General features: G+C 43.3%; 1 long non-coding RNA gene across 1 annotated transcript; it reads right to left on the bottom strand.

Moving 5' to 3' along the window:
- Nucleotides 1-688: 688 nt before the first annotated feature.
- LOC118174117 lies at nucleotides 689-26,134 on the bottom strand. Its single transcript, XR_004754549.1, has 3 exons — nucleotides 26,067-26,134; nucleotides 989-1,108; nucleotides 689-924 (listed from the first exon to the last, which is right to left on the bottom strand). It is a non-coding gene; the product is annotated as an uncharacterized LOC118174117 (long non-coding RNA).
- Between the last annotated feature and the right edge of the window lie 1,430 nt (nucleotides 26,135-27,564).

Below are 27,564 nucleotides of genomic sequence, written 5' to 3'. Positions count from 1 at the left end.
CACGCTCAAAAATAAATCAGAGTTACTTGGCAGCCCAAGTTAGAGTTCCTTGGCAGGTGATTCTCTAGGTTGATTCTGGGCTTAGCACCTGCATGGGATTTCACTTGGAAGGGGAATATCGGGTTGGATGAAGACAATAGCAGAATCTTTTTCAGGCACAACCGCTAACGCAGCTGCATCACATTTTATCCTGCCAGTTGAACTGGTTTCAAAATTCGCACTCATAGTAAATATTTTCCTAATTCTTTGCTGAAATTGTGATGATCCTGATCTCCCACAGAGCTGTCCAATTAATAAATAAATAAAAAGACTGAGGTGAATAAATGGGACAGAAGTATTAGTTTTTGCCCCAAAATTAAGATGTCCCAAACTGTTTCTGGTCACTTTGATCCATCTTTAACTTAAAGTTTAGCCAGTGACTTTTTGAATGAAAGAGAAATGCGTAAGCTGCAGCTAACAAGATCTGGTATTAAAATTAGTTTTAGGAATTGAAGAGGATAGCATAGCATGGAAAAAACACGTGAGATGATAAAACTAAACCTAAAAGAAACCTGGTAACTGGCAAATATTTAGAAAAAGAAAGAATCTGTGGCAATAAGGCGTAAGAGGAACATGTAAAGCAAAGATGAAAAAGTAAAGAAAGAGCTATATAATATTTACATATAAAGACAATTTCGTTCAGAAAGCAACTTTTAATCCTAAAATCTAAGAGGAATTTATTACTGGTTGTATTCAGTGATGAACCTGTCCATCAAAAATACAGAAATAATGCAGTAGAAGTCATGTCCTGGAGAAAAATTCAGGCACAGGAGCTGGACTGGAAGAAACTCTGATGGATGCAACCTCTTTTTGTGATAAAATAAATGTGTGAGAGGAAGCTGATTTTGTTAGTGTATTGATTGCAGATCAGATCAACCAAAAGGGCTTTTACAGAAGCAGATACACATCCAGTGCCAACAGCAAAAAAACTCAAAGCACCATATCTCACCTCTAAAAGCAGGTCTTGGGATCAGGGACAATTCCTGTCCTTTCCTTGTGGCACGTTAATGTTCCTAGATTGGGTGTCATATAGAAAGATGTGTTGAAGTTCAGCTGCAAATTATTAAGGCTGAAGAGAAACCCTTGGGCAGACAGCATACAATTAGCAGAACAAAGGAACTCATCATCTTCAAATTAGGCTCATGGAGCAGCGTGGTGGGTGAACACCTATGTTTGCAAACCCACGCTGATTCCAAGTCAACTATCGCAAAAATCAGGTGCAGAAACCCATGAAGTAAACAACATTAAGGCTCTATAAAGGCTGAGACAACTCAATAGCCCAAGGTTTTCATAGTGTGCCCTCCAATCTCATCCCAAACCAGAAGAGACAGATGAGGCCAGTGCCTGCAACACTGATTTAGCTAATAACCCAGAGGTTATTATTAAACTTGGAAGTTATTTATGCTTTGTTTTAGTGCCTGCTTTGATTTTTTCCTTGAGCCAAATGCTAAAATTTCCAGTTGCTGCGGGAGGGAATAGTTTAAGACCTCATTTGCAAACTCTGTTTTGTTTTTTCTCCTCATCTCGGAGATGTATACAATACTTGAGCTGCATCTGACAAGAACTCTAACACAAAGCTTTATTGTAAATCCTATTGGTTTAGTGTAATTAAGTCAATTAATTTGATAATTAATAAAAAAGAAAATGACAAGAAAAAAGGAGTTGCACAAAAGACCATCTAAATGAAGCTTGAAGAGGAATGGACTATGTTTTCACTTCAGGAAATTTGCATAAAAAGGCTACGTAAGCAGTAACAGAAAAATAACAGATGTCTACAGGAAAAAAAAAATGAAGAAAACAGAGATCAGAATAAACACAGTTCCACTCAACCAATTAGAAACATTTGTTTGGTCCAACAAAGAAGCTTTTACAAGTCTTTGAAATTTCTGTTTTAGTCACTGTCCTAACATAGTTGCTGAAAATTGCCCAGATTTTTAAGGATTTGTCCTAATCACATAAAATTGTACCATCATTTTCTTTGGCTGTTACTGTGCTCAATAGCAAATCTAGCCAACAAGAGACATGTAAGTCTTAATCATGCTTCAATAAGAAAGACCTACAATTCACTTCTCAGTGAGACATAACAAGTCAGATAGAAGGTGACTGGCTTGTTCGCGTTGTTTGGGGAAATTCAAGCACTATAGATTTGCTACAAGCTCTACATACATTTTTGCGAAAAATAATTCTGTTATTGTATTTGATGTCTTTACATTTTCCCCTTCTTTTATCATTGTATTAAGGTTTGGATATTTGAGAAACAAATGGGGGAAGAGGCAAGTATCTGCCCTCTAGGCACACTGCTGTCTGTTGGCATTCTGGAGGACTGTGGTCAAATCCTCTGGGCTACATCGGGCCCCCTCCCTCCACTGAGGGCAGCAGCTCTAAGAGTAATGGAATGAAACCTTCCTGAACAAATCTTGCTCTCAGATTAATGATGGTTTGCTCACAGCTATCTGTAGGCCACACAGGCAGGAACTGACCCTTTTGAGCTGGAAGTCTCAGGAGCAAGCAGGACTTCCAGGATCACAGGCTACAGCTGCCATTATGCTCATGTAGATACTGCACAGCCTGACGCAGGGATCAAAACGTTCCAGGTTAGCCATACCTTGGCACCAACGGTCCATGGAACAGATGAATTCAGTAAAGCCCACCTTAGGACGTAGAAGTGAAAAGTAGTTTGCATAAAGTCTGGTCCTTTCCTGATCACCATTCAGTACATCCTCCTCACCAAGAACCACCTACTGAATGCTGCACACACATGGACTGAAGCCCAGAAATGAATCCAAAACAACAATGGCAGGAGTGAAAAAAAACCTTCCCATCCTGCTGCTGTTTCATGTAGCACATACAAAACTTAACCACCATGTTCTTCAGATGACCCTGAAAGGTCTCTGGCATATCATCACCCTGCAGTGATCATTGGTCCAATGATCACCCACGCTCCATGAGTTTTCATCTAAAAGTTTAGAGGAAAAAAAAAGTGAAGCCTATTAGCATCATCTTGTGTACTGTTACGAGTTGGTTTTGGTTTTTGTTTTTAACTTTAGTCCAGCATGAAGAAAATCAAAGGGGTATTTTAATGAACACATTTTTTCTCCCCTGTAAAAGACTTGCTCTGTGATAGTATGCAGAAAGTATTGGGTGATAGACCTGATAGGAAGGTTAACAAAGTGATAGGATGGGTATTGCTGTGCTGGCACCAGTCACGCCCTTCCATCATATCTCCGTGATCAGATGGTTCCACGTACAGTTTGGTTCCTACAGTCCATCAGTCAACAGCAGTGTTACCTTGGATGACGTGGACATCTTAATTCACTGGCAACTAGACTGATATCTTGACTTGCTCTGTGGTCTGTTTCTTTCAGCACATGACAAATAACACAATGAATGTGACTGTGTGTCCGTAAGGAGTGCCTACAGTTGTCGCTCCTCCAGACGCGCTTTGCTGCACGTTACCCTACTGGTTTTCACCAAGTACTAGGCACAGCAGCTGCATCACCTACACTACCAAAGAAGTTCATTCTTCTCTGACATGAAAAGTTTGGCACATGCAGAGCAATACAAAGGCCTAACAAGAAAAAAAAAATCCAAAATAATGACTACTTCTCCAACTGCATGAAATTGGTTAAGACAGAACATAAAAGTTAAGAGATGTTGTTACAAAAGGCCAGCATTCATTTTACATCATTTGAGTCTGCTCACTTTTGGAGAGCATTGTCTGCAGATTTATGATTCACCAGGTAGCTCTAAGGCTGTCTAGGCAGTTTGGCAACAGCCTCCGAGACTGTTATAAAAGAGAATGGAAATTGAACCTGAAGAGGATGCAGTAAAGTAATTGGATTATTAACTGCTTCCATTCTGAATGACATGCAGGTGCATCCAAAAAATGTTCTTTCCTATTACTTTTGGACACACTGTACCAGGTATTTCCAACACATTTCACAGAATGCCCTACTTAGAGGAGAGGTGCTTTATTCTCTCCATTAAGGAGAAGGTAGGAGCTATCAGCCGAATCGAGGTCCTTTTCAACCACTTGCTAAAGACTCTATGACTCAGTTAGAAGAAAGGAGAAATGACGTCTCTGACAAGTTTCAAGCTAGGTAACATGCTTTCGTCTCCCTACATTTCCTGTTTTCTTCTGTATTTTACAATGTGCTTCATTTTGGCATGTGGTCACAAGGAGACCACTACTGGATACGACCTCTATGAACCTGATGCTTTTCAAGTGGCTGCTGTAGGAAAACAGAACTGCTGAGTGCCCGACAGGGCTGCTGTGCCTGTGTGCATTTGTAGAGCTGGTTTCCAGTGCTTCGCCTTTGAATCAAGCAGACTCTACAGGTCTAAGAAAGTCAAAAACAATCAAACCCATGTCAAGGAACTCCGCTGCCTCACTTCTTACTGTCCCTTATTCTGTTTTTAAGGGATGGTAATGAATGAGGACATATAAACACAGGCAGCCTGAAGATGCCTGATTCCTACAAGAAAACCCTTTAACAGCACCCCACGTAACAATGCGGTGCTCACTTTGACAGGCAAAGCGATGTGGTGTGCTATGTGAAAGGTCACAGGAAGGCGGAAAGGAAGGAGAGAAAATAGAGGAGGCTATTTTTTTATTTTTATTTTTTTGACAAGAACTGAGTGACATAACTGCTCTCTGCAGTTGTTTGCTCTATCCTATTGCCTTTCCAGCTGACACAGTTTCATTCAGTGAGAGCAGAAGAGGAATGGGGGAGAGGGAGCTAGAAAAGAACTCTGTCCCCTTCCATGGAAATTGCAACAGTGAGGGGAGCAATTTGATTTGAAGTAGGACAACATGGCAAATTTTCCATTGTCTTCACAAGTATGCAGAGCAGCAGCACGCAAAACCATGCTCATGAAGCCCTGAGAAGGCTCATTACCAAGAGCCTGGGCAACAGAGCTAGCGCTCGCAGCGAGACAACCAAATTTCTTGCCAAACACGCGTGCTCACAGACAACTCGCTGCTTAAAAGCAACAAAGTGCTGTGAAACAGTAAGTTAGAACGATCTTATGGATGTCTTAGTAAAAAGTAAAGCTTCAGGAAAATATGGCCATGTCTTCGTGAAGAGGAGAAACGATGTATGTTGAAAGGTGAATTGAAATGCATGTGATAATAGCGTGAGACAGAGCAGCAGCACAGCAGCCGTCCTCTCCCCCCTCCTCCTAGAGAACAGGGAGGCAAGAGGGAAGAGAAGATGCACAAATGCCAAGATGTTGCAGGGAGGACATTATGTCTGGGGGGCATCCTAACAAGCAAGTGCCCAAAGCAAAATTGATAGCAATACTTTTTTTTTTTTTTTTTAATTTCTTGGAAGAAATTAATTATCGGAAAAAAATTGCATACCATGCATTTCAGACGTATCATTTTACACACAGAACAGATCATGCTTTCTTCTTATTTTTAGGGGAAATAAGCCGCAGGGAGTCTCACAGCCTCTTGGTATCATGTCAAAAGAGATGTGAACATTTCAGACAGACAGATCTTTGTGGAGCCTGTTCAGAGGGTACTGTAATGTACAGTATTTGGCAAAGAGATTTTCAAAGTGTTGCCAAGCCCCAGTCAGTTTATAGATTTAAGACCCCGGTTGTTTAAGACCCTATTTACAAAGCAATGCATCATGTCACAGCATGGCAGTGAAGTCGTAAATGGCTCCCAAATTTTGAAAAAGCTCTGTGCTGCAGTGGAATACAGATCACCGGGACACAACCATAGGTTTCAGGAGAAAATGCAGGCATCTTCCTACAAAATCTGCATGTTGTATCCTGAGCTGGCATAAATCAAGGTGACCCTTTTTCAGAAAAAGAAAACAATGCTGATTTACACATGCTGAATCATACTGAGTATCTTTTGAGTAACACTGGCCTAAAAGCCTCAGGACTGGGTCCTCAGACAGACCTAGATGTCTAATTCCTGCTGGCTGCGCAGAACTGGGTATCCAAATCCCTTCATGGATCTAAGCCTAAGTAAGATGATAACCTACAGGCATGCTTACAGTATGTGATAAACACAGTACACTTCATTCATATCCAGACTAGTTCCAGATTTGGCACCAGAAGAGAGACGACAAGTGACGCATGGGCTAATTAGCCCTGCTTAAAGAGTCGGACAGGACTAACACAGATATCCTGCTCCCAGGAGCTGAGCCACTATCCCTGCTCAGCTATGCCTTAGAGCCGTATGAGCTTGCTCAACACTGTTCCATGGATTGCTAACACCAGGCTAAGCAAGACCTTTTCATCTGTGACACATGCCCATCCATTCACTACAGTGCTGTAGAGGCTCCCAAGATGTGAGGAACTTCTCTTGCAAACCCACAGGGAGTCAGCTAGAAGAGGGGAGCAGCGTTTGGGACATCACAGCTCAGGTGCACTGCAACCACCCCACTGCTAACACAGAATCACAGAATCACAGAATTTTCTAGGTTGGAAGAGACCTCAAGATCATCAAGTCCAACCTCTGACCTAACACTAACAGTCCCCACTAAACCATATCCCTAAGCTCTACATCTAAACGTCTTTTAAAGACCTCCAGGGATGGTGATTCCACCACTTCCCTGGGCAGGCCATTCCAGTGTCTAACAACCCTTTCGGTAAAGAAGTTCTTTAACAAAGCCAATGCACGGAGCTGGCTTGTGTTCCTCTGCACCCAGTCCTCCAATCTTGCTGATCCTGGACCTGTGCAAGTGAAAAATGCCTTCACCTCTAGCCACCAACAAGCCTCAGACAACACTATTCCTTCCCACCCCCAAAAAGTCTGCACAGACTTTGCTCAGACAGGATCTGCTTGCGCCTTTCACCATTCACAGAAACAAAGGCTGCATTCAGCTGGGTTGTCCTGGCTGCTGCTCAGCGGGGTTAAACTGACCTCTCGGCCCAGCCATCTTCCTGTCCTCCACCCCTGCCCTCAGGGTCCTCTCAAAGCCATGCACGTAGCTACCACTGGGATCCGTTCTTTTCAGTTCTGCCCAAAGGACCTGTGTTTTACCAACAAAACCAACTATTAACAATGTTCCCATTTACCCATATTCCTCTGACAAAACAAAAGTTCAGCAGTTTAGTACCTCTGCAGGAAAGGAGCTGGGTGCTGGTGGACACCAAGCTCAACGTGAGCCAGCAACATACCTTTGCAGCAAAGAAGGCCAACAGCATCCTGGCAGGGCCTGGGTCATCCACAGCAGACCACTGCCAGTGGTGGAGGAGGTAATTGTTCTGTGAGATTGATCAAACACTGCAACATGTTTTCCAGAGAGATTGTGGAGTCTCCATCCTTGCAGATATTCTAACCCAAACGTGGCCCTGGGCAGCTCTCTGTAGTTGACCCTGTTTTGATCAGGGGCTTGGACTGGGCAGACCCTAGATGTGCCTTCCAACCTCAGCCTTTCAGTGATTCTGTGACTACTCCATTTAGACGCGGAAGTTATGCTTGCAGAGCTGAAGAGAGCAGCAAACCTCAGGGGAAAAGGAGAGGACAAGCTGTGGGTAGTGGTAATCTCTGAACCCAACACAGCTGTGGCCAGGTCAGCATGTCCAAAGGTAGCTCCATGCTCCAGTCTGCAGTCGAAGCCACACTCAGTACCGTGACACCAGCCAAGATAAACCTCAAAGGCATTAAAGCGATTGCTGGAAAGATAGATGGAAATACAAAATAAAGTGGGATTTAACTGCCACCTGATGGGGTAAGCAAATTGGGACATAATTGGAGGATAGAAGTCCTAATGAGTTATTCCGCTTTTAAGTTACTTGCTGTAGAGTTTCATTACATTTTTTCATACCAACTGAGCATGAAAGTTCTTCCTCTGCTGATAGAAAGAGAACAGATAAAACTCAGAACTCTACGCAGCTTGCTGCCTCGTTCCTCTGCTGCAAAACGATAATTATCTCAGGCCTACCTAACACTGTAGGACTTATCCCAGAGGGTTTTAGTACGTTCATTGTTCTATACAGCTCTGGGGTTTTTTCATCCACAGATCGCAAACTGTTTTACTGTGGGGAAGGCAAGCTGATCTCTTTAAAAGACATAAAACTCTCTTCAAGCCGTATACATTTTATGATGTATTCATCTCTCTTTGTATGTGATTGCCAGAACTGGGACAAGCGCTTGGCAAGTCATTTAAGACAGAGGGAAAATCTTTGCAAGACTTGAGGCGGGGGGAGAAAAGCCAAAAAAAAATTAAAAAGCAACACAGGAGTTGGTGCCCATGCAAAGAGTAAGGATGATGCCATTGTAGCTTTCAAGCTCTTTGCCCTGTTTGTGTTCAGGGTGGCTTCATGTGCAGTCCCAGCTGAAGCACCCCCCAATCAACAATAAAGTTGCAAGAGCCTTCAAGGGCCTTAACTGTGTCCAGGCATGCTTGGATTTCTTCTGAAAAATTTTGAAAGAATATGGCCTGAATGGGTCAACTGGTAGTAAGTGATGTTTTCCTTACAAGCCACTGGGAACTTGTACTCAGGCTTCAGACACTGCAAGCACCTCCCAGTGGGCCAAACATCCTAAGCTTATTGCCCTTGAGCACTCTGATCCTCCACATGCAAGTGGCAGGTAAGATTTCTGATTGGTGTAAAGCAGATAAACTTGATCACAATCTAAAAATACCGTCTTTCTTGCTCACCTATTTCAATAGTAGAATATCTGTACTGATCAGCTCAGTACACTGCCTCTGACAGTGATACCTTACATATTTATGGAATGAGGAGCAGAAGTAAGACAGCCATGGAGCACTCCCTCCCCTACGATCCCACCACCTCTGACAGTCCCTGATTTCAGGAGCTCTTAGGCACTGGCGGTGCATTGTACCAGCATGCACACATCAACCCTTCAGAAACTTGCCCAATTTCTCGCTAAGCCACTTATAGCTTTGAACTCCACATTTCCCATGACTGATTTCTGCATCATATGTGTAACTGGCACAAGAGATTTCCTTTTTTATTTTGTATTTGAAATATATTGCCAATTTCTATTCTGGCTTTTCATTTATTGACAATTAGAAAAAAATCATACCTAATTCACCCAGTCCACACCACTGCTGATTTTACAGAGCCCTATTTGATCTTCTCCTCAGTGATCTATTTTTCCAAGATGAAGGCTTGTAGCCTTCTCACACAGAAGCTATATAATAATATTCATGCCTGTCTCCACACTAGTCCTACTTATATCCTTTCTGAGATGAGGACTTTAATACCGTACCAAATCAGAGAGATGAGCACAGCTTTATACAGTAACATAATGTTTTGTGGATTGTTCTCACTTCCTTTCCTAATAATTCACAAGAGTCAATTTACTTTTTTGACTGCTGCTAGAATTAGCTGATGCTTTCAGAGAAATATTCACAATGACTTTCAGAGCACCTTCCTCAGTGGAAATAGCTAATCTAGACCCCATCAAGGTGTATGAATACTTAAGGTTATTTTGTCCTATGTATATTACTTTGCATTTATTAATACCAAACCTTTGGTTCTGCTCTGCCATTCAGTCACTTTTTATCATGTGTATTCTGCAGTCCATTTTAGTTTTTACCACCTTGAATATTCCATTTCAGTAAATTTTATCATCTCGCTATTAATCAATCCTCTTTTCCAGACCATTTATGAATGTGTTGAATGGCATAGGTTCTACCTAAAATCCACAGAAAGCCCATCAGTAGCATCCTTCCAGTGTAAAAATAGTCATTTTTCTCATTTGCTTGCTGTCCTTTAACCAAAGTGCTTTCCCTTATTGAGAGCTTAGCTGTTAGCATCAGACCAACAATGAACATCAGCTGGATAACACTAATATACATGATCTTCTTAGAAAATTCTCATTTCGAAGACAATTTCCTTTTGTATAAAACCTATATTAACTCTCTCATGAAATCATATTCATCCATGTGTCTTCTAATTTTATTTTTCTATAAGTAAACGAACAGAAGCTAAAGTCCCATGTAGTGTTTTTTTTCCCAGCAGTTCCCCCCAGAGCCGTGGAAGTCCTGTCTTTTAGCCTCTTGCTTAACAGACTGCACTTAATATTAACTCACCCAGGAGACTAGTAGTCAATGTGGTTATCAATTTCTAATAGGCAAACCCTCCCAGCACTACAGCCAGTATGCCTGTACCCGTGGGGGCACTCCTCCTGGTCGGAAGATCCCCTGGCTGGTGGATGATTCCTCCCTCATGACCAGTTTCTCCCCCTCCCAGAAGATGCTTTCCTACCTGAAGGTTTTCCTCCTGCCTAGCAGTCTCGCTGGACTGAAGGTTGGATGGCTCCACCATGTCCCTGCAAGCTTTGCCTACATATCTCCTGGTCTCCCTCAGTTGCACCACAGCTCACCAAGGGCCAGGAATCCCCTGCACTACCTGGATGCAGAAACCATCAGTTAATCAAATCAACGACTGTAACCAAAATACATCAGGCAAACATCAGACCTCTGACCTACACCTACTTCCCTTTTGTCTTACTTCTAGTGGGTTTGGTCTACTTGCTTCTCATCTGTTTCTTTCAGAACTTCTCTAAAAGTTTAGGTGTAAAGAACACCAGAGCTGAACTCCCCACATATCCACTCTTCTTTCACTCAATTCCAACTAAAATGCTGTTTCCATTATTAATGCCAAAAATTTGGGTGACTTTGAAGACATTATCAATGAGGCTAGATCAGTTTCTTTGCCAACCAGAGGTGATAAAAAGTCTCTTCAAATTTCCTTCACAGATTGATAGCACCTATGCCTTGCTTCAATCACGTATAGTAAAAGACCTCAATCAAATCAGTGGCAGGAGTGTGATGATATGAAGTAAAGCTACATATTTATTTAAACTTTGAATATAAAGAGTGAACAAGACAGAAAAAGGAACGACTCCTTAGTGTGACTTCAGCAGTTGAGAGACAAAGGTGTTTTTTAGGTTTGTCTCTCCTCACACTTATTTTATTACATATCACTGGGCCCTTTCTTCCCCTTTTAGATAGAAGAGCAGTATCTGTTTTTTCATGGTTGAGTTTGCTGAAGGGCAAAGAAAGGTCCTAGATTTCTGCCCTCTGTCCATCAGTATCAGGAAATCATTATTTCTATCCCATGTCCTGGACTAAACCCATATAATAGTGCCTTCATTTCAGCAAATTCAAGGTTGGCCTTAGGTTGGCCTCCCTGTGAGCTTCCTCAGGAAGAAAGGGTTGTTACTAACTAGCCATTAGGTAGACAAGAATATCAAGAAAAGGATGTTCTGGTGTCAATGAGACAAAAAGAAAAAAGATTTCTTCTGCCAATTGGCTGCTGCAACCCTGAACGGCACCGATTGTTCATGATTGACTTTTGCAATGAGCAAAGCCAGCTCTTTGGCTAACTCTTCTTTCTGTGTTCACTGATTCTTCTTCCTTCCACAGACAGAAGTCTAGAATAGTCTGGTGTATGTTGATGTGCACGAGCAGAGAACCAGGTCACGTATTTTCATCTTTGCTGGGCTGAAACTTTGAATTTAGTCTGTCAGAATTTGAGTACCTTAACTGCAATTTGCAAGAGGCGCATATGAGATCTGTATTACATTATCAGCCAACGTACTTGCACCAGATCAGCCTTCCTTGTCTTGAGTTTGTACCTTGCACAGAGGTGATAATGGCAGATTTACTTAGCTACTAATAGATACCTGCAAGCTCTTCATTATGCATCTTGCAAAGGAATTCATTAAACTGTGGTTCATGATGTGAAGAGATCCTTAAAGAGTCCCCCCCAGCCACTTCAACGTTTTGACTCTTAGAACTGCAGTAAGTGGGCCTGATGTTCAGGAGATGAAGAGGCTTAGTGCTATGAGGGAAACAGTGTTCAAGTTCAGTTTGGCAGATGTGAGATGCGTGCAGCTCCAACAAACTCGCTACAAAAAGGCAACACACCCTCTAATATAATCTAGAATTTAATTTGAGAACATTAAAAACCTACAAAGACATTTATTTCATTACAGCCTTGTCTCACCAATAGCAGTATCTAAGCTCTTTTTGAGAATAACTCATCCACCAGAGTGCATATCTTAAAGATGTAACACATCACCTCAAAGCCAAAGGGCTTCAAGCATCTTGAAAATGGAGATACGTGGAGGAAGAAATACCTGCAGCAGAAAAAAGGGCTCTTAAATGCAAAGCACGAAAGCCCTGTTGGTGTTCACGTGCACAGCCATGGTGCAGCCAGACCAAACAGGGTCAGGTAGTCCTGCAGATCAACCACTACCACGGATTTCTTAGGGTCTGCCTCTTGACGTGGCATGCTCAGCTTACCAGATGATTGAATTGCCTTCCAAGACACTGGCTACACAACGTGCCCCAGTGAAACTCTGAGTCACAGGACCAGCAATGACAGCCCCTCTTCCAGCATCACCTGGTAGCCCTCTGGACACAGGTGGTCCTGAGGGACACAAGGTATTGCTTGGCTAGGTGGCAACTGAGAGATTTCTTGACACGGTAAGGAAGCCTGAACAACAGCCTAACAGAGTCTGCGGATTTAATTAAGGCTGCTACCCCTCACTTATTAGCATTTAGCTGAAACTAGAGTTTAACTATCATTAGAATCAGCATAATTACCATGTGCCAGAGATCCATTCACCAAGCTATATATCTCCACTATTTATATTTCAAGAGTAACTTGGAAACAGTATGAATTTTCTAACACCCCTTTGAAAATTAGCCTATTAAAATGATCATACAGTGTAATGCACACTATTTACTATTTTAGGTTTATCTTGCAGCCTTATAGTTTACAGCTAGCTACTGACTGGTAACCTAATTTTGTAGATGTGTAAAACGTTGCAATAAACAGATTACTACATATTTCAAACATTAATTGCCTTCCAAGGTCTAGAAATTTCTCAGTGAGCTCACCAACAGGTTTTATTGGCAGTATAAAATTTACTGTGTTGACATACCCTTTAAAATGCCGAATACATCAGAGCTAGCAAAACACTGGGGTGAGATTACAGAGAATGAGTCAAAATTTTTATATGAATTTCTTCCCATCCCATGCCCCCCATGTCTTTTACACAGCAACCCAAATTAAGCCACAGGAGAAGTGACAACACTTGTAAAGAAAAGTAATCACTCTTTACCAGAAGCATTCGCAGGGAATTGCTAATGAAGCAACGCATTTATGCCGGAGAAGCCTAAGACACGAGAAAAAGGCCTCATTATATCAGGCGTTTGAAATATCTCACCAAGGCAAGCCAACGCAACACAAGACCTTTCAGTTTGTCAGACAAAATGAACCACTTAAAGACACTGTTGTGAAAGTCCTGATTTACATTAAATGAAATTTATTGCTATCTTATTAAGTTGACAGCTTCTGTAAAACTTACCCCTGAGAAAGGCATGCTGGCATCACACAGTTTGACCTAACTATTAATAGGAACTTCCAGTAGACAAAAGGAAAGTACATAACTCGGAAGAGAATTCATGAAGACAACAGTCAAATTAAAATCAGAGTTGAAGACTGTCTCTCATAGCCAAAAAGAACACATGAGACAGAAGCAGAAATAACTGTGGATAAACACTCGCAACCTTTTACTTTAGTAAATGCACTCCCTGAAAACCAAGGGTTTACAAGAAAGGTCAATAAACTCTAGTTTTATGTACATTTAATCTGTTTGAGTAAATTTGATTTTATCAGTTTTTATATATCTCATTCAGTGAGGGCACACTATATCTATTTTATTTGGTGGAAGAACTACCCAACTAAAATGCCCCGGCCTTATGGACTTGATTGCTTTACATCCTTTTAGACAGCTTCAGAAGCAAGTTATTTTAAGCCTTGCTGGAGCACGTCTCTGAGCCCTTCTCGAAGAGGTGACACCATGGCTCCCACAGCATCCAAAAGCAGGGCAGCAAACATGGCCTTTCCCAAGGGAAAATAAAAATGGCATAGTAATGTACCCATAGTACAAGTGTGAATAAATATTCTTTATGTGATTCTACAAACAAAATAGCAGAAGAAAAGCAATACTTCAATTTCCAAAGGAGTATTAAAAAAAAAAAAAAATCTTGATGAAAACATGCAGTTTGCTTTAAAAAGTAGCAATAAATTCAAAAGGACTCAATCATCTCGAATAGATTAAGCAGACTCCTTCCTGGGAAATGCAGCTTTTCCTCCTTTCATGCCAGAGTTGACTCAAAGGAGATTTGCGATTGCTGTGTTCTGCTAGAAATTCAGCATTAAACATGTGATCAGTGTTATCAGCATGGAGATGTCTGACTGCTAACCACAGCCCCCATACTCACCTGAAATTAGGAACAACAGTCACAGCAATCCCCACCCCAGCTGCCAGAGTAGGGTTGGTTAACACCAAGAAGCTGTTTTTCCCAGTGTGCATTTTCCATGCAAGCCCATGTTTAGGTGCACAGAGAACCCAATCCCCAGAGCCTGGAAGCATGATTTAATTACCTGCCCCCCCCCCCCCCCCCCCCCCCCCCTCCCCTGCTTGGTTGTCTTCCCTTCTCCAGCTGTTTCCCCATTTCACACCCTGGTTACCTGTTCCCTCCACCTAACATGATGCATACACAACTTTTGGGAAGTATGAAATTTTCTCACCACACCTTTGCAATCTCAAGGCACACATCAGTCCTTTTTGAAAGCAAGCACCTTCCCTCTTCCTTGGACTTGGAAATCCATCCTGCGTGGCAGCCACCTCTTCTCCAAAGCCAGGCCACTCTAATGGATGCCCATCCGTGTATAATTGTTCTCTCTGACAATCTGAAAGCTGCAGGAATTGCATCAATTTTTGTGATTTCCTTTATCTGTATGTAAACCAACACCATCTGGGAAGGTAAATAAGCCTCCCCATTTAATTAACGCTGATACAGCTACCAAACCCTCTGCATTACACATGTCATACACTGGGTCAAGCCCGATGCCACTCCTCTTGAAAAGCGGCCATGAAAACACACATCCATAGGTACCCAAATCTACCAGTCTGAATCTGGTTTCAAAAATATGTGCACGATTGACATTCAAGAGCCATAAACAAAGTTAGTGGCCATCATTCAAGCAGAAAGTTATTAACAGGTGGCACTAACAAACATAGGCTCAAAGTGGAACAGAGGTTTTTGGTGGTGTTTTTTTTTTTTTTCTTGCTAATAACGGATGTATGAGTAATTTAACTAATCGCTACAGTCGGTCTAGCAGAGCACATTTTTCTGGTACATAAACAAACAGAAACCTGGGAAGTTATAAGGACTGCGCTAGCAAATTATCTTAGAATATAAACGTCACTCATGAAAAATTCCTAAACCCTTCCATTTTCTGTTTGAACTACGGATTCATTTCAGTTGTTCTAAAGGTTTAATCTGGACCTGCATTCCAAGAACTCTAATACTGTTGAAAGAGAGGGAAGGAAAATGGCACCTACAGCAGGCTGGGCATGGCCACAGTGCCACAATACCTTCCTTCTGCAGGTGGCAGGATCAGGCCCCAGTTAATTAATTCTTGCAGATTTCTAATGAGCAGAGATGGTTTATATTCACAGACTGCATTTGCTGCTGTTTCATAATATATGCAGTAATTATGCAGCTGATGGAGCCTTATGTAGCTGCTACTTCTTTCCTATACATAAATTAACAGCAGGATTTGTGTAATGATGGGATAATGAAGGCCCAGGTCATTGGTATTCATCTGTAGAAGGCCTTGACAGGCTGGGTCAGACAGAAACGTTAGCTAGTGAACAGAGACAGAGACTGTTAAGGCATTCGTAATCTTACTCTGCTCAAGACCTACATTAACTCTCAAGGGCTGATAAAAAAAAGTTTTCTGCCCCCCCCTCCTCCCCTTTTCTAACTTCCTCAAAAGACTAAGCCTGTGCTGGATCCCCCATGCCTTAGCTTGAGGGGAAAACCACGTGTAGCAGCCCCACACTTGGGGCCGGGCATGCAAGAGCAGATGGAGAGCAGGGACAAGGCCTTCTGGAGCCCCAGCTCTCCTGCCTCCTGCAAGTCTCTCTTCTTAGGGCTCTGGTTCTCCTCCATGGCACAGGACATTTCCATAAGTGCAATCCAGGCTGTGTTTTTGCTGCTTGGGCAGCAATGTTTTCATGTTACAACTTCTTGGTGCCTTTAGTAGTTTATCTCCTGGTTTTGGCACTCAGTATCTGTGTGCTGAGAGAACACCTCATTTCCCCTCTCCGTATTGCATTCCCACTGCCTCCAAATCCTCTCCAGGTAAATGGACCGTGGCTGTCTCACTACAGAGAGGGGAGTAACAAGGGACAGAGCCCCCTGAGGAGCTAAGGAAGAGCCATGCATGGATGATAGCAGTATAAAAAAAAGATACTCTAAAACATCAGCACAGACACTGTCACTGGTTTACATGTGAGCCTGAGAGGTTTAAGTCCCTTTCATACCCTATGTTTTCGACTAAGAGCACTTAAAATAAATATTTGCTTTGACAAAGATCTTTTCCCAACATGTCTGATTTTATGAAGCACTTTGAGGTCCTGTGGGGAAGAGGGATGCTGCACCACAGGGCTTAGGAGCCGTTTGAATGCTTCTTTTCCACAGCACTGCCTGTGAGTCCAGCAGCAATACCTGAACTGACTCGTACAGCCAGTGCCTGGGGGGACTCTCCTTCAATAGTCTTAATCCCAGGATCCACTCCTCTTTGATCTTTCCCGTCCCTGAGAATTACAGTGTGCAGCAGAACCAGCTCCTCTAATGCTATTGTCTTTACCTTGCCTCTTTCATTGTTAACTGATCTGCTTTCAGTTGCTTGCACATCCCCACACGCCCTCTCTGCTTCCTGTGCGCTGCTACAGCATTTTGTTCATCACCTACAGCATCCAGCACCCACACCTCCGAGCTTCCTAACCTCTGCAGCCCGGCTTCAGCTCTTCCACTGTAAGCTTTGCTGATCAGATCCTCCAGCTTCTCTCCTCTTGTTCCCTTTCTCTCACAGCATCAAGGGAAAGCTTCTCATCCTTGGATCCTTGAGGAGCTCCCCAGCTTTCTTCACCACTTCTGCTCACTCCTACCCCTTTTGCCTTAACACCTGCTACTTAACACACCAACTCCACTGCTGCAACAACACAGACATGCTGAAGTTACCTGTGGCTTTCAATCTTTTCTCCAAATTTGCAAGAAAACTCAATACCGTATTAACAGCTGAGCTAGAATTGAATTAGTAATAGTTACAGTAAATTAGTATCAATATTCCAGGCGGCCATCATTTTTATAGTTAGTTTATAGAAGCCTCAGAATCATGATCTCAGCAAATGCATGCATACAAAACACTCATTTAGCACGAGCTGCTGACAGCATTTGAACATGACACAGTATCTCCTGGCTCTGTAGTTCCAGTGATTCAGAGGAGAGGATCTGAACTTCCTTGTCATTATTAGCTTAATGAGAATACCTTAGTGAGTTTTTCTCTCTCCAGTTTAGAGAGGTACATTTGGCAATGGCTGCATCTCTGGAAACCAACCACCTTGCTGCAATTGAAATATGGTAGAAGAGAAGCGCTCTGACGACTACACATTGCTCAACAAACTGTGTTCAGTGACACAGAGAATTACTGGGGCAAGAAATAAGGGAGCAGGGTTTGAAACAGCAGGAAAGAACATTTAAAGTGTAACATTCAGAGCTGCAAAATGCTTGCGTCCATCTGTGCACAGCGATCTATGTCTAAACTTTTCTTCTCTGCCGAAGCTGTTACACATTTAGGGGAAGTACTGAATTTTAGGGGCAGCCTCACTGAACTGACATTTCTCGTGCCTTGGTAATGGATTCAGGACAGAAATAGAGATGAGTTCCCATCCTATTCACTCTCATTATGAACCCTTCTCCCTTCTGCAATCAACATACACATATATGCTTACAAAAAAAACATACTTCTCGTTATAGCTTCCAAAACTGCTTGCTGGACTGTTAGAGATGCCAGCGTGGATTAAGTCTCTCTCTCGAGATCCTCTAATAGCTTTGGAAGCTTTAAAGACTTTGTATTTTCTATTATATTTATTATTATTTGAGCAAAGTTGTCAGAATGAGATATTTTGCTCCAGTTATAGTCTCCTTGCCCAAACAGAAAATGTCGTACCAGCCTTTAAAGCACTGTGTCACATTGATCAGTGACACGAGCTCTAAGAGGAGCAACCACCCCACAGGCTGTAGTCCTGATCCCATTGTGTGCCTGCTGCATACAGACCCCTGTACAGCCCCAGTGAGATCAGTAGGACCCCATAAAGCCATGTGGGTTTTGTCATGCAGATCAGATTAAGAGCTCAAGGCCTGGTAATATCCCCACTTAAATCACCCATAATATGCTATGCCATCTACTACGAAGAGAGCAGGAGAGATAATGGTTTATAGCCTCCACTTTACATACAAATTCAGCTGTACATCTGTCCAATAGTCTCTTAAACTATTTCCAAAGGGCTTTGGTAAAATACGTTATTCTAATTGTTAATCATCAGAACATCACAGCTGAAATGAGAAAAACACTGAGAAATACCTTAAAATACTCATTACAGCCGAAAATGTCTATTTCTGACATGCTTTTGGAGCCAGGAAATCCCTCATGCTTTCCTTTGCCAAATATCACATTCAGTGGCAGTTCCACCATCATTTGCATTGAACGCTCACCCAGCACAACACCAATAAAATGCCATCCAAAGCCCCTGCTTGCTCTCAACCTGAAAGCACACAAAGGTTTATAAGCAAGGGAAGGTCTGACCTGACCAGTGCCTTTCTCAGGAAACAGCCGACAGCAGGATTCCTGCTCATGCACTATCTCAGGGTACATTTATTGGGAAGCCAGCCTTTTGGTGCAATTGGCAATATCTGCACACTCCCTGCAAACCAAACCAGGAGCATAGAGGGGTTACAAAGTATTTAAGCTTTTAAGCCCCCAGATCTCCCTCTGAAGGTGTCCTGCTCTTCTTTTCTAATTCATTAGAGAATAAATCTGTGATAAGCAAAGTAAATTAGATTCAGTGACATTCTGCTAATTGAGTCATCTTCCCCTGCCTGGCTTGGCTGGGTTTTTAATTACCAGCTAATCTCATCAATATGGTGGATGACTGGCAGCGTGCAGATCACTGCCGTACAACCGCAACGAAATAGAAAGAGAAGTTCAGGGCTCATTGCCTGACCCGGGTCTCTTTTGTCATACACAGGAATAAATTGGGCAGATCTGCCGGTCGTGTAGTGACCTCGAAGTATGGAGAACAAGGAGGATGACGGAAAGCAAACAAACAAGCAAAGCCAGCGGAGCTGCTGGGAAGACCTGCAGCAGCTTCAGGAAGGAGGGAACAGGAGGGAAAAGGGCTCTGCTAACCCGTCCTGCATCCCAATGAAGTCCTGCTGCAGCGAGGCCTAGGGGCTGCAGACGGGATGAGTTATGCAAGAGATAGCTACAGTGGCTGTCATTTTCAAACTCAAGCCAACACAGCTGGCTAGGCAGGGCTTTCCTGCTGCCCAGTTAAACTCAGTTGCATGAAGCAAATTTCCAGCGCTGCTGAAAACATGACCTGGACATTTCTTTGCTGCAGTTTCCCAACAAGACTGACCCTTCTGTCAGATCTACACCAGTGGATCTCAGCCTGCAGGGATCCAGCCGAGATCTTAAAGCAGGATCAAGCAAGGCTTACATTTCCCTGCATCTGTTTCTCTGACATTTATTTTTAGGCATAGCTATAAGGCTTAATAGCCTAGGATAGCTTACTGCCTCCAATAAGAGATTTCAGCCAGAGATTTTTAAAGTAAAGATGTGCAACCTTTAAATCAAACACTTGATTCATGAAGCAAAGACCATAAATATTTCTTATGCTTTATAATTCTTTCAAGCCTCACACCTGTAGTGTTGACATCAGGGGAATTTTATATCAACTTCAAAGGGGGCAAGCTCAGAGTTTTTATTTTTCCAAAGTATCTTTTAAGCTTAAGCTTCCTATCTCTCTTTTATCTGGCAATAGTAGGTTTGTTAGGGTAATGGCCAAAAGCAGGCTTTTTTGAGCAGAAACTCGGTTCCATTTGTCTCTATAATGTAACTGTTAGTGGCTCAGACAGTCTCTGGAAATAGCCAAATAAACGGCTGCCCAGCATAAATATGTTCTGACTGTATAAAGTATTTATAAATCATCCATGTCATCCAGGAGCCTGCTCACTTAAAGCATGCTGTTTCAGGGAACAGCACTGACAGTAAGTGCTAAACAAGTCACAAAAAATGAACATGGGAGGGATGTAAGCACCATCGCAGTAAAGCCATTAAACATTGGAATTAATGTCTCTATTTTAAGTGTTTTAAGCATACACTTAGATCTCTTTTAAAATGCAGTCCTTAGAGAGCCTGTTTGGGCACATACATACTTCCTCTGCTCCTGTGAAAGTAATACTGCTGTGAGAAATAGAATTATTCCCTGGATTTTTACCAGAAAAGCCAGCAGAGCCAATGCAGCCCCACACGTAGCATCGAGGGAAACAGAGGCAGGGGACTGCAATAGCAAGGGTCCTGCCTGCAAACACCACACCCTCTTCCAGTTCACTCGTTTCAGAGTCCTTTGGAGGGACACCACTGTGCAAAACCAACCAATATTTAATTCCTTAAGGCCCTCACACACCTGGGGCGAGGTGCAATGATTACACCTCTGCCAGTGCTGCCTGATGGCAGCTGGGGGCTGCCCAGGGGTGCGAAGGCCAGGAAGAGGCACTGGCACAGAGGCATCTTCAGCACTGCAGGAGCAACTCGGTGTCCTACAACGAAGCTCTGCAGTGCAAAGCTTTGTGCTTGGACTGTGTCCATCAGACAGGGTCTACTCCATAACTGCCTGTTCAGCAAAACTGGTCTTTATGTTCTGCCGGCAAGCACCCACCAAAGCATTCCCAGCACCCAGCCAGCCGTTTCCTTGGCTGACTTAAAACCAACCTGAGCACCTGCATAGATGGCTCTGAATCCCTCTGCTTCTCTGTAGGGCAGAGCTTAAAAGTAACTACATACTTAAGTAACTGCATAGATTTTTCTTACACTATGTAGCCAAAGGCTGCAGACAGAGATGGATTCCCAGGGGCCAGGGAATCTCTGGCTGAATCTACTCTGCCCAAGCTGGATTGATGACTGCCATCCCTAGATAGGAAACCCAGCAGACAGCGATGTCTCCCAAGCTGACAACAATGCAGGGGGAACAGAAAATAAAATATCAATGGCTCAAGTTAATTCTACCAACCCTCCCTCCAAAACAAAACAAAAACCCCATGTGAATATTTGCTGGGCAGCCAAATCCCTGAGCTGGTGATTAAAGGCTGGTTCTCATGAAATGAGGCTATTGACTTCTGTGGAAAACGACTGCTCCAGGAAAATTCAAGATGAGACATCCCACTAGGCACTTGAACAACTCACCAGAAGAGCATTCAGCTTCTTTCTCAACCTATTTTGCTTCCTACAGAAGGAAGGAGGAAGTGCTACAGCCAGCTCCTGGCACACGTGTGCTGTTTTCTGCTGTGAAAGCAAATTGACCTCAGCTGTTTGCTGCAATAAATCTTCTCCCATTTTCCCCTTCCTTCATTCTTTTCTGTTTAAAGTTATTTTTACATTAGACTTAAATACATTATACTCATTTTTCTAGGAGCCCTGACACGTTGTTAAATGACCATGAATCTATTTTAGTTGCACCTTAATTTATTAACTCCATTGCCTGCCTCCAGTGTTGGTGCCTCTATTGTAGGATCATAGGAGGTTTGGGTTGATTATCCTCCTAACTATTTCATATGCAGAGCCATTATTTCACTCTGCTCCACGCTATTATAATAAAGCAAAGAGCTCTCATTTTTTCATTTCAGCTCACATTGGGGGACTACATACCTTATTAGTTTCTTCTAAGTTCTTATATTCCATGTGTTGTGTAGTGCAGTCAGAATACAGATGTGTTCTGCCCTTAAAAGCTGCTTTGCAGAACTTAGTGATAGAGACAACCCGAAGGGAAAACATTTCTCCTTTTTTAAAAAATAAAGGAATCAGGTGAACCAGTGAATTTTAGCTCCTCTGGCTCCTTTCCCTATCGATGCCACAATGCTGTCACCCCATGACCTTAGAGACATGTCATTTTCAACCTGCCCACTGACATGCCCCTGCTCACCACTGGGATATTGGTATCAATTTCTAGCTGCCACTTGGTCTCCAAAACACTTCTAACCCCACCGTGGGCCTCAGCATCTGTTGCTCAGCGAAGCCCGAGTGAGCAATGCAGCAGCACCACCTGCCAGCTCCCAGCCACCAGCTGTGCCTGGAACGGGATGTCCCCAGCCCATCAACCAAGACTGGTCCCATGAAGGCCCAAAGCTGGTCCCGTCCCACTCCCCAGGTGTTTTGCCCTCACTAAAAGAGCAGCCATGGTTTCTCCAAATAAAATAATCTTGCCCCTTCTCAGCAGCTCCATTTGCATGCTGATTTTTCTTTGCCTTGATCAGCCAGTTTCACTCGAGCTGCTCTTCAGTCTTGACTCCCACTGCTGTTTGCAGCCCTACCGAATTTGCTAAGTGGACTGAAGTGGCCACAAGTGTCTGATTAGGACTCAGTGGCCCCCGGGCAGCCTCATGCCACCCGGGCGTAGGTGACCTCAGCTACACCGGGATCGGAGCACAAGGCAGCACATGAACCGCAATACCCCTGGGCTGCCTGCGAACAGCAGCCCCTCCTGCGTGCCGGAGCAGCTATTGATTTTTCCTGCTGTTCTCAGGGGAACTCACATGAAGAAAATGATTTCCTTTTAAGTTCAAGCGCAGGAGTCTACCTTGCTAAAAGGCTTATCTTCACATCAAGGTTTTACCGATTTGGCTCGAGTTGCATAATTAAAGTCGTGCAACCCCCCATAGTGTGGAAAATCCAATAAAAATGCTTTATATGGAGATGGCTGCATGAATTTAAAGCACTCTCCTACCAGTATAAATACCACCCTCCATGAGAGCCACTACAAATATAGTTACTGTCCAAAAGCATACATCAAGGAATTTTACAACTCTTCCGTGATGTATGTCACTGCACAGCACTGAGCAGCGTATATACCTCAAGCCTTCCAAACACAGAGCACAGATGAATCTTTAAAATCTCAGGAGGAAAAAAAAGATCTATATTTTATATCATATATTTATATTTTATATTGAGCGTTAATTTAAGTGCCAGTTATTTCTCCTTGGATTTCTAACTCCAGTTCAAATGGGTTCCGATATATTCATTACAATTCAGTCTGTTTATTTAGCATTAGAGCTGGCTGAACTATTCATTACTCATTTAGCCTACTTATTTATTTTTATTTATTTATGGTAAGTGAATCTTCACCAAATAAATCCTAGCTCTCCTCCTACAGTGCTCAGGCTAGCAGCATTCCCTGGAGAGTTTGGGAGAATGATTATTCAGACCCATGGTCTATCCACGTGTATCAATTCCCCATTTATTCTCTGTGGTGTGTACCTGAATACCTGAGCATTCGCGATGCCTCCTAGGAGTTCCTGAAAACCTGTTTCTGGGACCAAACATTATTTCCCATTGTGTTGTGCCAAAACAAACAAGCAAACAAACAAACAATAATTTTTTTAAAAATGCAATCCTCCCTCTGATACCCTGCCTGACATTCCAGCCATCAGTGTGACACAAAGCCGTGTATTTTTGGTGAATGGCAACGAGTAGCTCTCATCCACAGCAAGCTGGCTAATCCACATCACTAATGTAGATTCTCATTTGCATGCTCAAGCTCATTCTCTCCTTGCTTCTTTCAAAGACAGAAAGAGCAAAATATTTTGCTGAAAATTTTAAATATCTTAGTAAGAGTGGGCAATATCTCAGATTACCTCCCAGTACATACTAGCAAGGATATAAATAACTGAACCTTTGCCATCATTACTGAAGGAAAAAAAAATAAAAGAACCAGAGAACATCATGTGCCGCAGCATCCTTATTTTCTGGAGCTGACTGTTCACTCCTCCAGAGTTCACTGCCTCAGTCTGCTCTGGTCTGCATTATATATTGCCATGTTTATTTTCAACCACTTGAAAAGACGCTGCTGGATGGATGCTTGCTCACACCACTCAGCGAGATTTGAGAGGGCAGCCAGGTACAAGCTACAGTTCATTCCTCTAACAAACAGCCCTGCACGCTGTGCTCGTTCTGCTGGAGGTTAGGACACTTCCTGGGGTGTTACTTTCTCCTGTGCCACATGCCCAGCTCTTAATGCCCTAACACAGCAAGAACTGACAATGTTGCTGACCCTAAAAGCTCCCTGCAAACCTCTTACACACCACAGTTTGTGAAGCATACACCCCAGAGAACCACAGGGAAGCTCTCAAGCTGTCATCTCTGTGAAGAGGAGATTCCCACAGCGATCCTGGTGCTCTGCTGCAGACAGAACAGTGATGAACACAGGGTGAGGGAGGCCACCAACCTTGCCCACAGCACCCCATGCTGCTTTGCTTCCCCTCAAACCAGCAGCTCAGATTTCCCAGCAGCAGCAGGTATTTTTCACTTTTAGTTTCTCTCTTTCAGCACTACCTATATATTCCATTTTTTACCCCTGCTATAACCAAGGAAAAACAAAGGGAACATCAGCATCTGACACCAAGAGTAGAAATCCTGCTCATCTTTCAATTCCTGCCTTAGTGGAAGGGAAATGTTCTCAAAACATGGCTTTGGGCAGGAGGGCATTCTCAGCTCTAGGCGTACTCTGTACAGAGGTTCTCATTGCCCGGAGACATCCTCAAAACTCCTCCTCATTGATTCAGTCCCTGACCTTTCAGTGAACCAACTCCCGAATTTAAAAACACCAAAGACTTGAATATGCTTAACACAATAATGAGCGCTTTCTCCAGCTGTTATCACAGAGAGATCTTTTCCATTTATTTACGCCTAACTCATTCCTTTAGCTGACCACCAAAAAGCCAAGAGTGTTCAGCTTCCACCCTGTTTGTCTTCCCTTTCAGGGCTACGAGTGATAATACATAGGACGATGCATCAATTTTCAATTTAAAATCAGTAAATGTTCTGTTTGCTTTCAGGTTGTTAGTTCATTCGTCTTCTGCTGCAACAATAATATTCATCTGAAGGATAATCCTGTGCAACTCAGGCTGCCATCACCCCCACATACCACAGTGGTGCTCAAAGAGGCAGCGGTTTCTGCAGGGCTCTGACTCTGAGTACTGCAGGACCCTGGGCATTGGCTCCTCTCCATGGGACCCCTGAGCTGCTCTCACACCTGCACCACCAGCATGCCAGGTCACCCACCCATCAGGAGACAGCAAACGGGCAGCTTGTGCTCCGTGTGAATCCACCAGTCACAGGTTAATTCAAGATCTTCCAACAGATAATCTCAGGCTGTTTTGTTCCTTGCCAGTCCTAATCTGTTTTATCACATACTCTGCAAGCTCTGCCAAAGTTTCCAGCTGGACCCTTCAACCTGTCACTCACCAGTTCTGCCGCAAATGTCTTCCAGATCCTTCAGTTAAAGTCTGCCTCTCTGAAATACGCCATGTTAACAGAGCAGTACTGAGACATCTTCAGTACACCGACCCAGACCGTCACCCGTGTTACCCAACCACCACCAAGTAAGTATGTGAAGGGCATTGAGGCTATCGCCCTGAGAAACAGCACCTCTGGCTGGCTGGCTTTCCAGAGGTGCTCTGCAAATACAACTGCAGAGAGAAATACTGTTCAATCCTTTTCCAGCTGTCTTCCAGACTTCAGGCCTTAGCAGAGCCTTTGGCAACTCTGTTCCTCCATTCAGACTATTATCTTTTCCTTCAAGGCACCGTTCACTTGTTCAATGTTTACTCATGGCCCAACATATTCGAAAAATCTTTTATTTCATTTGCTATCTGACAATGCCCCATGCTACACATTGTGCTACCATTCCCAATAGTGCAAGGGGACTCAGCAGCAGCTCAGAGCAACCTTGGCATTTATGACACCTCTTGGCTGCAGGAGGAGCCTCCTCCCAGTCCTCAGCTCACAAAGTCCCTGCTAATGACCTGCCCCTCTTTGCAATCAGCAACCACTCAGCCCCACACCTAAGGCACATGCCCCAGCGATTGCCGCTCTGCACTTACCCATCACAGAAGTCCCACAGAGCTGGCCCAGAGGTGCGCCTCGGTCGTATTTCTAGGAACTCTGTGCATTCACGTTCTGATGGAGGACTAGCAGGTCCTGTGCAAAAAGAATGCAAAACCATTACAATCTGAAATTATAAAAGGCAAAACAGACTAATTTTCATTCTAAAAATTACTTTCTTTTCCTTATTCTTTCCTTCAAAAGGATGGGAAATGGCTCATCATGCTTACCGACTGCATTACTTAACAAGGTGCTGACAGTTTCCACCTGCAGTAAAAGCCTGATGGGTCTGTGGCAGATACCTCCACTTGCACTCTCTCCAAATCGCATGCTTTAGCTCACAGGCTGCAGCATTAAGGCAGAGCTGTGAGTCATCTCCAGAAGACTTCCACAAAACAGTTGAACTCGCCTGTTGATCATCTTGAACTCAAAGCCATGGCTCTGGGGTCGGTCCTCCCCTTCTCCTAACCAGCGTGTGGCTGGGACGCGGTGACTCATGGTGAAGTCAAGAGGGTTCAGTCCTCCTTTGGTAGGAAATGATTCAAGATTTCCTACTTTTTGTGTGCTTTTTAAAAGCATGTCTTTTAACACTGGTTTTTATAGTGATGTTTCCGATCCTCTTCACCCCACAGGGTTTCAGATCACAGATAGTCAGGGTTAAGCACTGAGCAAAGCAATTCTGGTCATCAAAGGACAGGGTGAGAACATGCTTTGTCAGAAAACAGCGATGTTCAGAAAGGCTCTCACAGCATTCACGAGCATGCAACACTTCCCTGCTTCAACCTACAGCTGCCCATGGTGTCCAGGGACGGGCACTGGGGATTAAGAGAAGGAAAAGGTTCAGAGTCCTTTGCATTTCCCCCACACTGGCTTCACTGTGCATGCTTTGGGTGACCTCTACATCAGTGCCACAATTAAATAAACCCCATCACTGACATGAAATAAACCCAATACCTTCATGCTACCTGCCTATCCAACATGATTACCCAAGGCTTTCTGTCCTAAGGACACGATGGCAAGCATATTAGGTGTGGTAACTAGCTCTGGTGCCATTGTCCTGCACCACACAGGCTCTCCCTTCCCCCAGAGCACCTCTGAGAAATTCCTGCTTGCTTTGATCCCATCAGAAAACAACCTGGTACATTCTTCTATGGCAACATATGGAGACCCATGTCTGCTAGGAACAACATGCTGACCCTCTAACACAGCCAAGCTGAAAAGCGTAAGTAGCTTTATAGACATGTCAAAAATCTTCTAAGATTAACAAAGGACCCCAAGATGAGCAATTTTAATGGGAAAAACATGATATTTCTTCTTCCTGAAGGAAAAAAAAAAAAAAAAAAGAGAGAAAAAAATCTAATTTCAGATTGCTTTTGCCAGATGTAACTTTGGTATAAAGTTGAATTCAGCTTTGTCTAAAAGGTGAGCTTCCAAGATTCATGCAAATCTTTGTGTCCTCCTAATAGAGCAGTAAAACTCCAAGCAAATCCACACTGT

This window comes from Oxyura jamaicensis, chromosome 14 (assembly GCF_011077185.1).
Source record: "Oxyura jamaicensis isolate SHBP4307 breed ruddy duck chromosome 14, BPBGC_Ojam_1.0, whole genome shotgun sequence".
NCBI classification, from domain to species: domain Eukaryota; kingdom Metazoa; phylum Chordata; class Aves; order Anseriformes; family Anatidae; genus Oxyura; species Oxyura jamaicensis.
The sequence above is the reverse complement of the archived record's forward strand: the minus strand, read 5'-3'. Positions and strand labels throughout refer to the sequence as shown.